General features: G+C 40.3%; 1 protein-coding gene across 1 annotated transcript in view; it reads right to left on the bottom strand.

The window, feature by feature from the left end:
- The window catches only part of c5h4orf19 (chromosome 5 C4orf19 homolog), an 84,515-nt gene extending 70,978 nt beyond the window's left edge, over positions 1–13,537 (bottom strand). Inside the window, exon 1 of the mRNA XM_003226252.4 lies at positions 13,075–13,537. The gene's annotated coding sequence lies outside the window, so the exon portion shown is untranslated. The remainder of the gene's footprint in view (positions 1–13,074) is intronic.
- Positions 13,538–16,861: the final 3,324 nt, after the last annotated feature.

Here is a 16,861-nt window from a genome sequence, read left to right as displayed (position 1 = left end):
TTTTTTTGGGAGGTGTTAGCTGTCCCTGATTGATTCCTGTCTGGATTTCCCCCTCAGTGTTGTTCTTTATTTAGGCTTTTCCTTAATCCCCCCTTATTATCCAACATTTTCGCTTATCCAACGCTTTTATTTTTGGTTGGGGGGGGGGGGCGCCAACATTTCTGTTCGCCTATACTTGAAAATTATTTTGGACCTGCTCTGGCTACCTCTGTGCAATAAAGTCCTAAATGACCAGAACTACTTCTAAAATTTAGTATTGATTACAGTGGTGAAAAACAGCTTCACATCCTGGTAAAAAACATACTTGGGTAAATATAATAACCCTGTAAGGCTGCCAGGTTTTTTTTTTATTTAGCCTGCCTATAGCTATACAGAAAGCAAAGAACAAAAGATGCACAGCAGGTGCGGCTTTGTTTGGTATGGGAACAAAATGGTGCACAAGTATTCAAAAGGAATTGGTACATTAAGTCAGGAGAAGAAATGATTGATAGAAGACTTATGCCTGTTTAAGTATTCACATGAGCATATATAGGGTTAAAAGTGGGGATGGAGATGAGAGTGGTAGACTAGTCTCTCCTGCATCTGGAAGTAAGTTAGACTTTCGCACACCAACTATAAAGTTCTGAAGAAGACTGTAACCATGGCTGATTGTGGTTTACAAAGAACCCATGAACAAAACCTCTACAATTTCAGGGATCCTGTTCAGTCTTTCCAGGACTCCTGTTGAGAGCTTTGTAACTATGTTAGCTGAATGTGGTTAAAGAGCCTTTTCACAATACTGCTCAACACAGTACTGTGAGATGGGCAACTATGGAAGAGGCAAAGTCCTTTTTTTCATACTCAGTCCATAGGCCTTCTTCCCTTCCTGGCCATATGATTTAGTGTATGCCAAAATAATTGGGAACATCATGGGCATGGCTTATAGCAGTGTAGTCCAACACGCAGCCTACAGGCCACATGCGGCCCACCAATTCATTTTTGTTGGCTCTTGCCCTTCTTACTGGAAAAATATTTTACTTATGTAATTAAATATTAATATTTTAATTATGTAATTAAATATTAATTACGTAATTCATTTTCTTTCTGGAAAGTTTGATTGGCCCTCGGGTAACTGAAGACTGGACCACACTGGCTTATAGAAACATAGAGCTGGAAGTCCAACCTACTGCCCAATGTAGGATCTCTAGCAAGAAGACCCTCAGTAGGTAGCTGTCCAGCTTCTTTCCGAAGATGTTCAAAGAAGAAGATCCCACCACCTCTCTAGGCAATTGGTTCCATAGATGAACCATTCTCACTGTTAAGAAGTTCCTTCTAATGCTTAACTGAAATCTACCCTCCTGTAACTTAAAACATTTACCCTCTTAGATAGCCGAGAACAAGCCTGTGCCCTCCTTTTGTAGCAACTCTTGAAGTATTTAAAGAATATGTTCATGTCTCCTCTTGTGTGTCCCCCCATGTCCTTGTCTCCAGTTTTAGGCCTGTGATATTCAGACAAATATCTGAGCATGGTTATAGTTTCACTAGTTATAGTTGAAAGGTTATCACATAGAAGAGGGAGAGAATTGACTTCTATAATTTTGGGCGCAGAACTAGAACTATTGAGTAGGAACTGGAAGGAAACACTTTTTTGATGGAATGTTAGACAAAATGTCCTCTAGTGCACACTGTTCCACTTTGGATTAGACCAGTGGTTCCCAACCTTTGGGCCTCCAGGTGTTTTGGACTTCAGCTCCCACAGTTCCTAACAGCTGGTAAGCTGGCTGAGATTTCTGGGAGTTGAAGTCCAAAACACCTGGAAGCCCAAAGGTTGGGAACCACTGAAATAGACTAAATCATATTTGCCATTACTGAAGCAGACACCAGAAGATTTGACATTATACTAGTTGGGAGACTGTGGGAATTGCAACCCTGAAAATAACCTTTCAAGCTCCGGACTGTACAATTGAGGGTTGTAGTTGAAAGATTTCTGTAGAAACAGAGGCTGTTAACCTCTGGCTCTCCAAAGGGTTTGGACTTCCATTACCAGAATCCTTGGCCATTAAAGATTGATAGCTACTAAACTGAAGGACTTCCATTATTTGTGTCTAACTTTTAAATTTGATTATTACAACTGAGTTTCTACTTGACATGTAACTGTTAAAGGCAAAAGAAGGCTGCCAGAAAGAAAACAAAGAGGTACCTTGATACTTAATCATTTACTTGTGAGCAGGAAAAGTACTTGGTGACTAATCTGTTTAGCTTTTGTTTTCTGTATCCAAACAATAAGCAGTTATTCTTTGTTAATTATCATATTGTTTGCAACCATGCATGTCACCTGCAGGGGTGTGAGTTTGTTATTTGTATTCAACAGTTCAACTAGTATATGTCAATATCAGAGAAACCCATGGCAAGATGGGCATCAACAGAGATTAACCAGGTGTTGCAGAAAGGAGAGGATGGAGAAAGGAACAATGAAGTCATATAAAAAGTCATGGAAAGTGCACAAAACACTTGTTACCAACTTGTGTAGCATAGGCATCAGTGTCTTTTATAAACAAAAAGATTATAAAGGCATACTAGAGCTTTGAAAAGGGTAACATTTTTGAAAGGGTAATCACTAGGTCTGTGCAATCAATAAAAATGTTTTAATACTCATTACTAAATGGGGGGGATTTCTAAAGTGTTTCTAAAATTTCATAAGGGGTCCGTATCATAACTATAATGAAGTAATTCAGGGGCTCTTTTCTCCCTCGTTAGAGCTATCAGGATGAAACTTGCTACAATTGTAACACACATTTACCACTGTTAGTCCTCCAAGTTTCAGAAGGTTTCACTCATCCACTGATTTTTGAGAAAATTTTAAAGTTTTCACAAACAACAATTTTTTAAAAAAACTACAAAGCTATTGCCTTGATTTTCTCTACAATGACACAAGATAACCAGAATATAATTCCCCCCAAGCTTCAGAAAGATTCACACATCTACTGATTTTTGGAGAATTTTTCAAGTTTTGACAAAAAACTTTTTAAAAAGTCACAACAGCTATCTTGTTGAATGTCTCTATATGACACATGACATACCATAGAACTTCAACTTAGGGATTTCCCTCCCAGTTCAAAGTTTGGGGAGTTGAATTTAAATAAGTTTAGCAAGAACATGTTTTAAAAACTGCAGCAGAAAGCAACACATTGAGACATATCTCCCTTTCTACCGTGTTAGATGGAATCATTCTACTGTGGAAATGCCTGTGATAATACAAAATTCCCTGTAAGACATTGCTTCTGTGTGTAGCTATAAAAAGAAGGAAGAAGGAAATGCTTGCAAAACGTACTATTTTAGATTATGATTCCTAGAATACCCCACAACAATTAGTTATACATACTAAAATACAAATTAAATTGATCATGGTATTAAAAGATAAAATTTTAAAAAGGTTAAAACTCCTTAATAATTTTAATAACCTTATGCAGCGGGTATCCATTATCATTATGTTTATTTATATCTCGCTTTTTCTGTTCACAAAGGAGACTCAAAGTAGCTTCCATTAAAATCATTTCAATGCAATTTAAAATCTACAGATATATAAACATTAAAACAGAATGAAATATCAATGGTATTTTAAAAAGTCACAGTGAAAATCTATTGTGTGTTGGTTTCAAAACACCTTTTATATACAGTGGTGTAGTGCAGTGGTTCTCAACCTGGGGTCCCCAGATGTTTTTGGCCTGCAACTCCCAGAAATCCTAACAGCTGGTAAACTGGCAGGGATTTCTGGGAGTTGTAGGTCAAAACATCTGGGGACCCCAGGTTGAGAACTACTGCTGTAGTGAAATGTTGCCCCTTATACATAATTGCATGTAGATTTTTAAAAATATATTCTAGTTGTAGATGGTGGAATCTGTGTATGCATACTCTGTAGATACTCTGGTCTAAATGTATATGGAAGTCCAGCTTGTCTTGACTACAACTACAACTCTCAGGATTCCACAACATAGAGTCAGGGAAGTTAAAATTGTGTTGAACTGTAATAATTGTGCATTACAGATTCATCCTGAGATAGGAGTCCTATAATCAGATCAGATATCTCCAGGAATCAGTTCAAGTGGTACACTATGTTCATTGTGTGGCATAACAACTTTCACTTTTTTATACTTAGAGTGAATCTACATTTTTGAATGAATAAATTTGAAATTGTTTCGACTGCTATGGATCAATGCTATGGAATCCTGGGAGTTGTAGTTTAATGAAGCATCAGTCCTACTTGAAAGATGAGGCTGAAGACTTTGTAAAACTACAACTTCCATGATTCAATAACATTGAGCCATGACAGTTAAAGTGGTGACAAACCACAATAATTCGACAGTGTAGATACACACCAAGTCATTTTCCTTGAACTTTCAGATCTTCAGGCATAATTCAAAGTTCTTTAGTCTGCTCTTGGTTCTTCTGCAGATTTGACTTGCAGTTTAGTTATTTTAGGTGGTCATGCTTTCAACAGATTCGTTATATAGACATTTCTAAAGCTTTGGAGCTAGCCAGAAAGTAAGCCCTGTTGGACCAACTAGAAAATACTTCAGAGTAAATATGTTTTGATTTGTCATATATGCCATAGGTCAGTTACAGCAGTCCTGAAGAATTATGGACCTCTAGATGATGTTGGACTGCAGTTCCCCTTGTTTCTCCTCATTGGCTATGCTGGCTAGCCCTGGATTGTATCATGGGCCAGCCAAGAACCTAAATCACTTTATCATTGGTATTAATTTTGTTTGAAATGGATTTGTTAAAAAAACACACCAGTCTTAACTGAACAATGTTCTTATGTAATACACTGTGTGGCAGCAATAATTAGCATGGCTATTTTTGGATATCTGTTTAAGGAAACACACACTTTTCATGTTAATGTTTGCTTAATGCTTAGCCAACGGACAAAAGGGTGAGAGAGAATGAAGAATAACCACCAGCTATTGAAATTGGTAGGTCCTTTTTTCAAATTGTCGTATCAATTTGTATTTTAAATTATGACTATATATAAAGTGGATGGCTTCAGATCATTCCATAATGAATATCTCAAAAAGACAGATGTGAGAGAATATAGTTACATAATGTTCCTGGAACACTTTGGGAGAAAAAAAAGAATAGCAAATATTTAGCCAAGGAGTTCCACAGTTCCAAGTCTTTAGCACTAAACATATAAACCTTTCCTGAATGTTTGTGGCCCAGTGCTATGTTTGGACTCAGGATTTCACACATTTGTGCTGCGGCTGCATTACAGCGATCAAATGTGGACTTAATAAACCACACTTCTGTTTTGCTCCTTCCTAAAAAGAACAGCAAAATGAATCAAGAGGATGCAGTCACCTGCAGTTTCCTATAATTGAGAAATGGTGATTAATGGCATTTTCACTCAAAATGCTTCTAGAAAAGTGTCATTTAAAGAAGCTTTTAAAAAGGAATAAGAAAATGTTCTTTTCTTGCCCTAATTACATTGTTTCCACTTGCTATGTTGTTTTTCAAAATAACTTTATCATGCGCTCATTACAGAAAGTAATATATTATACAGAATTGCATGACTTCCTTGCTCTCCATCAAATGCCAACCAGCCACGATTACGCAATAGTACTGGATATAAACTACCTCTTAAAGAAATCCTCTTCCTTAATGTTGATGTAGATGTAGATGGTGACAACACATCCAGGGACAATCGTCATCTGCTTGTAACGTTTCTATATCCACACATCAAGAATCTCTGCCTGAGGGCTTCCTCCACTTGCTCCAGACAGTGGAAGTCCATGCTCCGTTTCCTCTGTATTGCTCTCATTTACTCGGCTCTTGCAACAGGGTGTGTTATTGAAACTGGCCATAACAGGTTGGGTTTGTCTCCAGTTGTGGTGTTTTAACTCAACCAAATTTAATAGTAGGTTTAATCTTGTTAGGAATCTGCTTGTGCTTATTATAAACATGTCCTGCTTCCAAAAGTAGCAGGGAAAGAATGCTCTGGGTTTCTGTTGTTATCTGTATGTATTTGCATATAAATATACTACTACACTAAATACATAAACAGAAAGATGCACCTAATTCCTTTCCTAAGATGCCAACAGCTCTGTGGGAAATGGATAGAAACCTTGGGAGATGCTTGTGGTCAAGTGTGAACATATATAACTGAATATTAGGGATGTGCAAAAATCCGGACGAGGGTCGTAAGTGTTTCATTAAATCTGTATTTACAACCTGCGTTACAAAGACAGCACAGTGCCGCCACCCCATGCAAATGAATCAAAATGTCTGGTTACGCAGATTTGTAAAAAGTGCATAACTCTCTTAAGTCCCAGTGAGTCTGCTTACTCTTTCAGGGCAAGCAAATCTCAATAGATACAGCAGCTATGAGGGCTTGGTTGCCATTGTGAGCACGTGGAGGAAGGGAGGAGGGTAGCAGGCAGGGAGCAGCAAATGAATAGCTTAAGCCTAGCGATAGCATAGCACACAACTAACTGAATTTGTCCATTCAGTAAGGCTTTTGTTGCAAGGGATTCCTTTTAGGATTGACACAGCCAGGATTAGGATTCCTTTAGATTCATTTTCTTTACATGTATGTATGTGTGCGGTGGGTCTAGGATTCATTTTGGGTTTTTTAACTTTTTATTGTTTTCTTCTTCTTCTTCTTCTTCTTCTTCTTCTTCTTCTTCTTATTATTATTATTATTATTATTATATAATTGTTTTTATTTGTAAAACTTTGAAAATTTCCTACAACTCAGGAAATGAGTGGATTTTTCTGAAAGATAGCAGAAATGATGCCCTGCCCCTCTTCTGTCACTGTTGAAAAATTCCAGCGGGCTCCTCTTTTGTTTGTTTTTTTAATTGGGCAAAACTTTTTAAAATTCCTAAAAATCAGTGGATGTGCAAATCTTTGTGATACATGGGAGGAAGAATGCTCTGATTATGTCATGGCATTGTAGAGAAATTTGAGAAGAAAGCTCATGTAGTTGTTTTTAAAAAAGGTTGTTCATAAAAACTTCAAAAATAGCCTAAAAATTAGTGGATGATCAAAACATTCTGAAACTTAGGGGTGGGGTTAGAGTGCCATAGGGTAATGCCCAGTTAGTGTCTCCATTGGCGTGAATGGGTGCATAACGTAAACAAAAACTGAACTTTTTTGTAACTTCGTAATAGATATGACATGAACCCCTTACAAGTTTTTTTTAAAACACTTTAATATCAAAACAGGGGTTGCACTAATGTTGTTAAAACAAATGAAGCAATATTTTTGAGTCATGCATACCCCTATTGAATACTAAAGACTGGATTGTCCATGCCAACACATCTCTAATTTCTCTGCATGGTTACAGAAGTTGGACAGTGAAGAAAGTTGACTAGAAAATTGACTTTAAGTATGGTACTGGAAGAGAATTCAACACATGCCACTGACTGCCAGAAAAAAGGGCAAAGCAAGGCTGAAATTTCCGTAGAAATGAAGATGAGATGCTCATACTTTGGACTTGAGAAGGCATGGCTCATTAGAAAGGACAATACTTTTAGCCCTCCAAATTCACTGGGGTTAGAGATGCAGGGCCCTTGTAAAATGGAAAAGTGGAAACTACAAATAAAAAGCTACTTTTTTAACTTAAGAGAACAACTCTATGGTCACATACTGCTGGAAGCTAGTCAAAGAATCATGCTGTAAAACCTATGAATGCTTGCATTACTGTTTTGTCAAGGAATCTCTAGATCCTCCTGTGAAATACTATGGTGGACCATAGAATCATGCTGGAAGATCTAGATTATCCTTGAAAGAATGTATTATTCAAATTTACAAAATAATTAAATCTGAAAAAGTGAAATCCACAATTTGGGGGGTTTACTATAATATAATGTGGAAGGCAATAGATAAGAAAAGAGGGAGAACACATACAGACTAATAGACTCAGTCAAGGAAGCCTTGAAGTTTGAAAAACCTAAGTAGAGCTATTGATAATGGGGTGATTTGAAAGTCTCTTATTTATAGGGTCACTATAGAATCATAGAGTTGGAAGAGACCACATGGGCCATTCAGTCCAACCCTTTGCCATGCAGGAAAACCACAATCAAAGCAACCCCATCAGATGACTATCCAGCTTCTGTTTAAAAGCTTCCAAGGAAGGAGGTTCCACCACACTCCGAGGCAGAGAGTTCTACTGTTGAACACCTTTTACAGTCAGGAAGTGGAATCTCCTTTCCTGTAACCCATTGCTGAGTCCTAGCTTCCAGGGTAGCAGAAAACAAACCTGCTCCCTCTTCCTTATGACATATTTTCACATATTTATACATGAAACTGAAGTCGACCTAATGACAATTAACAACAGGCAGTTAACATCAACAATACAGATTCTTGTGCATTCTATATTTAGTTGTTATGTGTGGACCCAATGTGCCCATATTTTTGTATAATGTTCAAACAGGAAGATCTTCTTTTTAAAGATCTTTAGGCTTTGATAAGAAGTCTAGATCTGCACAACAACTATAGCAGCAGCAATATTGCATTCCAGTTGCTTGCCTAGAGAACTCCTAAAAACCTTTCTATCCTAATAGATGGATCTACAGTCCCTTACCTAACTTGTATATCTTTTAAGTTTCTCTGATTCTTCAGTGGGAATAATTTATAGAAAAATAAATATTACATTATGAACCCAATAACTAAACACACAACAGGATATAGAATGTATCAACTCGGTGTATCATCTTAAATAACAAAGAGACCTTAATCAGTAGCTCTCAACCTAAGGGTCTCCGGGAATTTTGGCCTTCAATTCCCAGAAATCCTAACAGCTGGTAAACCGTCTGGGATTTCTGGGAGTTGTAGGTCAAAACACCTGCAAACCCAAAAGTTGGAAACCACTGGATTAGACTAAATCATGTTTGCCATTACTGAAGCAGACACTAGAAGATTTGGCATTACACTAGTTGGGAGATTGAGGGAATTGCAACCCTGAAAATAACCTTTCCAAGCTCTGGAATATATCTATTCCAATATATCTATTCCAGCTTAACCTTCCGTACATTGGCACCGGATGAAGCCAAAATGTACTCTTGTTAGTGCCATAATAAATGTCTTTTTTTGGGGGGGCGGAATGTAGTGGTTTCTTTGTCAGAGAGATGGAAAATCTTTTCTAGGTTTTAGCCTAAAATTTGAAAAAAAAATCCTTTGAAAAATGTAGGTGTCCTATTTAACATCTGGGCAAAAATTCAGAGCTGATTCACCACCAGACCAATAAGGCAACTACCAGCCACTCTAGTTTGTTATATTTCTATCCAAACTTTTCCGCAAGGGACTCAAGTTAGAGTGCACTGTTTTCAACCCCCTTCTGTTTTCATAACAACTCCATGATGTATGTTATGCAAAGCAAGAGTGACTAGTTCAGTGGTTCTCAACCTGTGGGTCCCCAGGTATTTTGGCCGACAACTCCCAGAAATCCCAGCCAGTTTACCAGCTTTTAGGATTTCTGGGTGTTGAAGGCCAAAACATCTGGAGACCCACAGGTTGAGAACCACTGGACTAGTCCAAGATCGAGGTTTCTCCGTAAACTCCAAAGGGAGTGGCCATTTCAACCCAGTGTTCCAACCACAGCTGCCCTTGAAGGTATCACTATTTTGTTTTTTATCCCAAAATGGAAATAAAGGCAATCACTCACCCAGAAGAACAATGAGTTCCTTGAATCCTAGCCTCAAAGTAGATCTCAAAGGGACTTTCTAAATGCTTGGATTGGATAAGCAGGTGACGAAAGGGGAGGAGGGGCTTAGCTTGGGTATGATAAGACAATAACAGTGAGAAATGCTGAGTTACTAAACTTTGGGAAATGATACAAACTGTCTCACCTTCCCTTAGTGCTGTGATTTCCCTCTCATAACCCATAAAGATCATGGGAACAACTCAACAAATCATTGTCCATTCAGAGAAAAGTATCATACTCTACTACTTTGGAGGTGCAACTCACACATTGTTATCACACACATTACTGCCAATCTTTGTTGTTGTCTTATATTTAACCCATTGAGCCGTGGGTTAAAACTTGTGCCAGCTTAACTGCTGACTTGAAGGTTGGGGTTTCGAAACTGTGAGACGGGGTGCACTCCCGTCTGTCACTTCTAGTTTCCCATGCGGGGACATGAAAGAAGCCCCTCGCAGCATGGTAATACATTCGGGCGGCCCCTGGGCAACGTCTTTGAAGATGGCTGATTCTCTCACACCAGAAGCAACTTGCCTTAATTTGTCACTGACACAATAAAAAAACTCTTATATCTTTTGTTCTTGGCTTTTTATATTTATTTTTTATTTATTTATGCCCTTTTTTATCTTGTCATCAAACTTCCCATTTCCTCCTAGCCACCCAAGTTTCTCCTGTGCTCTTGGCCTGGATGGTCTTTCAGACATTACACAGGCCAGCAAATCCAGTGACTCAAAATCAGTACCCTATAGAACAGCGGTCCCCAAACTAAGGCCTGCAGGCCAGATGCAGCCCTCCATGATTATCTACCTGGGCTCAGCCCTAATTCTAAATCTAAAACAACTTGAAGGCACACAGCAACAACAATCTTAATTACATTGACTCTCTCATCAGCCAAAAGCAGGCCCACACTTCCCATTGTAATGCTGGTAAGTTATTGTTGATTAAAATTGGGTTGCTGTGAGTTTTCCAGTTTGTGTGGCCATGTTCCAGAAGCATTTTCTCCTGACATTTTGCCCACAACTATAGCAGGCATCCTCAGAGGTTGTGAGGTCTGTTGGAAACTAGGTAAGTGAGGTTTATCTATCTGTGGAATGTCCTGGGTGGGAAAAAGAATTCTGGTCTGTTTGAGGAAAGTGTAAATGTTGCAGTTGGCCACCCTGATTAGCACTGAATGGCCTTGCAGCTTCAAAACCTGTCTGCTTCCTGCCTGAGGGAATCCTTTGTTGGGAGATGTTAGCTGGTCCTGATTGTTTCTTGTCTGGAATTCTCCTGTTTTTAGTATTGTTCTTTATTTACTGTCCTGATTTTAGAGTTTTTCTAATGCTGCTTGCTAGACATGGCGGTTGTCAGACTACACAGAGAAGCCACTGAAATCCACAAGCATGTGGACAATTTCAACAGAAAGCAGGAAACAATGAAAATGAACAAAATGCTAATCAAAGTGGCCAATTGCAACATTCACATTTTCCTCAAAGAGATAAGAGTTCTTTCTCCCACTCTGGGCCTTCCACAGATATATAAATCTCACTTACCTAGTTTCCAACAGACCTTACAACCTCTGAGGATGCCTGCCATAGATGTGGGTGAAATGTCAAGAGAGAATGCTTCTGGAACATAGCCACACAGCCCGGAAAGCTCACAGCAACCCAATGATTCCATCCATGAAAGCCTTTGACAACACAAACAACTCTTTGCCAAGTCCTTCCAGTATAAGCAGCCCCTGAGTTACAAACGACTCCTAGATAAGAAAGGGGGTGAGACGAAATCGACCCCTCAGAAGGGAAATTCATTCCTGAAAGAGTTATTATCATGGGGGGAAAGGTGTCTCCACTGAAGATTTATCAACAAGCCATGTTTTAATAAAGCCAAAAGTTTCAAAATCCAATGATCACAGGGAGAGAAAGTGAGGTGAAGTCTTTTGGACAGGGATACAGACAGCAAAACAAACAGTACAGGAGTGTTAACCCTTCCCTATGCTAGCCAAAGCATATGTATATATGTGTCCGTATATTTATATCTGTGTCCGTATATTTGGTTACACTTCTAAAATATACTTCAAAGCATATGTGTGTGTATGTTTGTGTGTGTTATTTGGCTGGAGTTATACTTCAAAAATATACCTCAAAGCATGTGTGTGTGTGTGTATTTGGCTGGAGTTACACTTAAAAAATATACCTCAATGCATATATGTGTGTGTGTGTGTGTGTATTTGGCTGGAGTTACACTTCAAAATCCAGTATAACTCGAAGCATATGTATTTGTGTGTGTGTGTGTGTGTGTGTGTGTGTATGTATATTTGGCTGGGGTTACACTTCAAAATTTTATCTCAAAGCATATGTGTGTGCGTGTGTATTTGTGTGTGTGTGTATTTGGCTGGAGTTACACTTCAAAAATATACCTCAAAACATATGGGTGTGTGTTTGTGTGTATTTGGCTGGAGTTACACTTCAAAAATATACCTCAAAGCATATGTGTGTGTGTGTTTGTGTGTGTGTGAATTTGGCTGGAATTACACTTCAAAAATATACCTCAAAACATATGGGTGTGTGTTTGTGTGTATTTGGCTGGAGTTACACTTCAAAAATAAACCTCAAAGCATGTGTGTGTATTTGTGCATGTATTTGGATGGAGTTACACTTTAAAAATATACCTCAAAGCATATATGTGTGTGTGTTTGTATATTTGGCTGGAATTATACTTCAAAAATATACCTCAAAGCATGTGTGTGTGTATTTGGCTGGAGTTACACTTCAGAAATATACCTCAAAACATATATATGTGTGCATGTATGTTTGTGTGTGTGTACTTGGCTGGAGTTACACTTCAAAAATATACCTCAAAGCATATATATGTGTGTATTTGGCTGGAGTTACACTTCAAAAATATACCCCAAAGCATATATGTGTGTGTATTTGGCTGGAGTTACACTTCAAAAATATACCTCAAAGCATATATATGTGTGTATTTGGCTGGAGTTACACTTCAAAAATGTACCTCAAAGCATATATATGTGTGTGCGTGTGTGTATTTGGTTGGAGTTACACTTCAAAAATATACCAACTTACAAAGAAACTCACCTTAACAACAAATCTACAGAACCTATCTTGTTGCTAACTTGGGGACTGCCTGTATATTTGAAAGTCCTAGCCATCTAGACACCACAAGTTGCCTGAGGTGGGGTCAGGAGATTCCTCTCTCCCACCATCCACTTTCAGATATATATATATCCCTGAACCTATGGTCTAAGCCTCCTCAAGAGGAAGGCTTTTAAAATACCGTTGCTCCTTTTGAAAGAGAGATGTGTGGGAGCCTTGACAAGAAAGGGGGAACCTGAGGGAGCCTTCTCATCCACACCTGGGAATGTGTCCCAAAGTTTCCCCAAGTTTCCCGCCTACCTGCAGCCTCTGCGCCTTCCAGGCTGCTGCTCAGCTTCTCCCATCGCCAAAGCCGGGCTGCCTCCTTTGAAGGCGAAAAGGGAAAGAAAGGCAGCCTCACAAAACTGCCCCTTTTTCCAGCCCGGAGCGAGTTTGCCTGACCTCTTAGGCAGCTTGCCCTGGGTGCCATTGGGCAGCCGGGCGTCATGTGACCACCGAGGAAAAGAAAAGCCCTTTAAAAAACAAACATACACACACACAGAGTTTGCATTGAAGACGTCCTAGGAGACTCTCTGTTGTAACCCTTTACCTGCAAGTTGGAGGAGGGAGAAAACCGGCCAAACCTCCTAATGCAGTGCTGCAAGGCAAGGAAGCAGCTTCCTTGGGATGCCTTTTGATGGTAGCATTGGACAAGTTTGGCAGGCGAATCCAACTTACTTACTTACTTAGGCGATCCCTCATAGCCTGAGGATGATAGGCATCCAAGTGTAGTGTCTTGACAATGGATGCATAGGTGGCTGTGGAGATACCAAGTCCTGAGAAATCTGTATAAAGACCAAGTAGCCACAGTAAGAACAGATCACGGAAAAACAGACTGGTTCAAGATTGGGAAAGAAGTATGGCAGGGCTGTATACTATCGCCCTACCTATTCAACTTGTACGCAGAACACATCATGCGACGTGCGGGGCTTAAGGAATCCAAGGCCGGAGTTAAAATTTCTGGAAGAAACATTAACAACCTTAGGTATGCAGATGATACCACTCTGATGGCTGAAAGTGAGGAAGAGCTGAGGAGCCTTATCACCAAGGTGAAAGAAGAAAGTGCAAAAGCTGGGCTGCAGTTAAACATCAAGAAAACGAAGATCGTGGGCCGGGCTGTGGTGCAGCTGGCTAATAACCAGCTGCAATAAATCACTACTGACCGAGAGGTCATGAGTTCGAAGCCCGGGTCGGGTTAAGCCCTCGACCATTAAATAGCCCGGCTTGCTGTTGACCTATGCAGCTCCGAAAGACAGTTGCATCTGTCAAGTAGGGAAATTTAGGTACGCTTTATGCGGGAGGCTAATTTAACTAATTTACAACATCATAAAAACTGCCAGCAAAACACGAGGAAAGGAATGAGGAAGTACAACCACTAGTGGACAGTGAAGCAACAGCTCCCCCTGTGGCCAGAATCGTGAAGCTGGAAAAAAAAAGTTAAACGCCTCTGTGTCTGTCTATATATGTTGTTAGTCTGTTGGCATTGAATGTTTGCCATAGATGTGTTCATTGTAATCCGCCCTGAGTCCCCTTCGGGGTGAGAAGGGCGGAATATAAAAACTGTAAATAAATAAATAAATAAATAAATGGCAACCAGACCGATTGACAACTGCCAAATAGAGGGAGAAAACGTGGAGGCAGTGACAGAATTTATATTTCTAGGCGCAAAGATCACTGCAGATGCAGACTGCAGCCAGGAAATCAGAAGACGTTTACTTCTTGGGAGGAGAGCAATGGCCAACCTCGATAAAATAGTGAAGAGCAGAGATATCACACTGGCAACGAAGGTCCGCATAGTGAAAGCAATGGTATTCCCCATAGTAACCTATGGATGCGAGAGCTGGACCATAAGGAAGGTTGAGAAAATGAAAATAGACGCTTTTGAACTTTGGTGCTGGAGGAAAATCCTGAGAGTGCCTTGGACCGCAAGAAGATCCAACCAGTCCATCCTCCAGGAAATAATGCCTGGCTGCTCACTGGTGGGAAGGATATTAGAGGCAAAGCTGAAGTATTTTGGCCACATCATGAGGAGACAGGAAAGCCTGGAGAAGATCACGATGCTAGGGAAAATGGAAGGAAAAAGGAAGAGAGGTTGACCAAGGGCAAGATGGATGGATGGTATCCTTGACATGGACTGGTCCATGAGGTCACGAAGAGTCGAAAACGACTGAATGAGTGAGACGACGACGACGATGTTCTTCCGCAGTAAGGACATTGGTTTCCAGACAGGGTTGGCTTGACGCACCTTCCTCTTGGCTTGTTTTTCCCTTAAGCCTTCCATTCGTGCCTCTTCGAATTCTGCAGCACTGCTGGTCACAGCTGACCTCCAATTAGAGCACTCAAGGGCCAGGGCTTCCCAGTTATTGGAATCTATACCAAGAATTTGTCTTTAAGCCCATCTTTAAATCTCTTTTCCTGTCCACCAACATTATGTCTATTCTGCCTTGGTCAGGCCACACCTGGAATACTGTGTCCAATTCAGGGCACCACACTTGAAGGTTGACAAGCTGGAAAGCGTCCAGAGGCGGGCAACTAAAATGATCAAGGGTCTGGAGAACAAACCTTATGAGGAGCGGCTTAAAGAGCTGGGTATGTTTATCCTGCAGAAGAGAAGGCTGAGAGGAGACATGATAGCCATATACAAATATGTGAGGGGAAGTCATAGGGAGGAGGGAGCAAGCTTGTTTTCTGCTGCCCTGGAGACTAGGACGTGGAACAATGGCTTTAAACTACAGGAAAGGAGATTCCACCTGAACATCAGGAAGAACTTCCTGACTGTGAGAGCTGTTTGGCAGTGGAACTCTCTGCCCCAGACTGTGGTGGAAGCTCCTTCTTTGGAGGCTTTTAAGCAGAGGCTGGATGGCCATCTGTTGGCGGTGCTTTGAATGAGATTTTCCTGCTTCTTGCAGAGGGTTGGACTGGATGGCCCGTGAGGTCTCTTCCAGTGAGGTCTCTTCTACTATTCTATGATTCTATGTTTCCCGTTCTTGAGTTGGGAGTATAGCAACTGCTTCAGAAGATGGTGGTCAAACATTCGGACAATGTGGACAGTCCAGCGAAGTTGCTGGCGTAGGAGCACCACTTCAGTGCTGCTGGTCTTAGCTTCTCCCAGCACGCTAACATTTGCCTGCCTGTCTTTCCAAGAGATTTGCAGGATTTTTTGGAGGCAATACTGATGGGATTTTTCTAGGAGTTGAGTGTGACGTCTGTAGACAGTCCGTGTTTCGCAGGCATATAGCAGGGTTGAGAGGGCAATCGCTTTATAAAAAGCACCTTGGTATTGTGAGGATTTGTAAAAGAGGCACCATGATGTGGTGAGTTGACTGGAAAGGGCATGTGGCGACAGCTGATTGGCTGAGCCAGTCAGGAGCCAGAATTCCGATTGGCTGCTGTCTCTTGCTTGGTGCTGATGCAAACGGTTTTTACTTCTACTTTCATCTCAGAGAGGGAGAACAGCTGACTGGAAATTGGTCAGGAAGGAAATGGCTGCCATACTCTCTGAAGTATTATTTATTTATAGGACAAATGAGCCATAGAGACTGTTTATTCCCTATATTCTCTGTTTGAATTTATAAAGACAGCTATATATATTGTTGCCCTGTTTGAACTTTTGAACTAAAGTAAAGATACGGTTACTTGTTACACAAGCCTAAGTGACATTTTATTATACTGCAGGGTTTATTTTGATTCAGAAACTGTGGTAAAGCTTCTATTTATTTATTTCTACAACCCTCAACAGGTGTCCCTATGGATGTCCTGATCCTTAAACACTCTCTGCTTCATTTGGAGAAATGCTGCACTCGCAGAGTTCAGGCAGTGTTGCATTTCAGCATTAATGTTGCCTTTTGTGGAGAGGTGGCTGCCAAGGCAGTGGAAATGGTCAACATTTTCTAATGTTACTCCATTAAGCTGTATTCCTGGCATTGCAGAGTGATTGGATGATGACTGCAGGAAGAGCACTTTGGTTTTCTCTTTGTTCAATGAGAGGCCGAGCTTCTCCCCATCTGAAAGCCTTCACTTTGTTGGGGAGCAGTATGTTTGTGGAGGA

The sequence above is a fragment of the Anolis carolinensis genome, chromosome 5, assembly GCF_035594765.1.
Source record: "Anolis carolinensis isolate JA03-04 chromosome 5, rAnoCar3.1.pri, whole genome shotgun sequence".
Lineage (NCBI taxonomy): Eukaryota > Metazoa > Chordata > Lepidosauria > Squamata > Dactyloidae > Anolis > Anolis carolinensis.
Note: the sequence above shows the minus strand (reverse complement) of the source record. Positions and strands in the feature narration are given on the sequence as shown.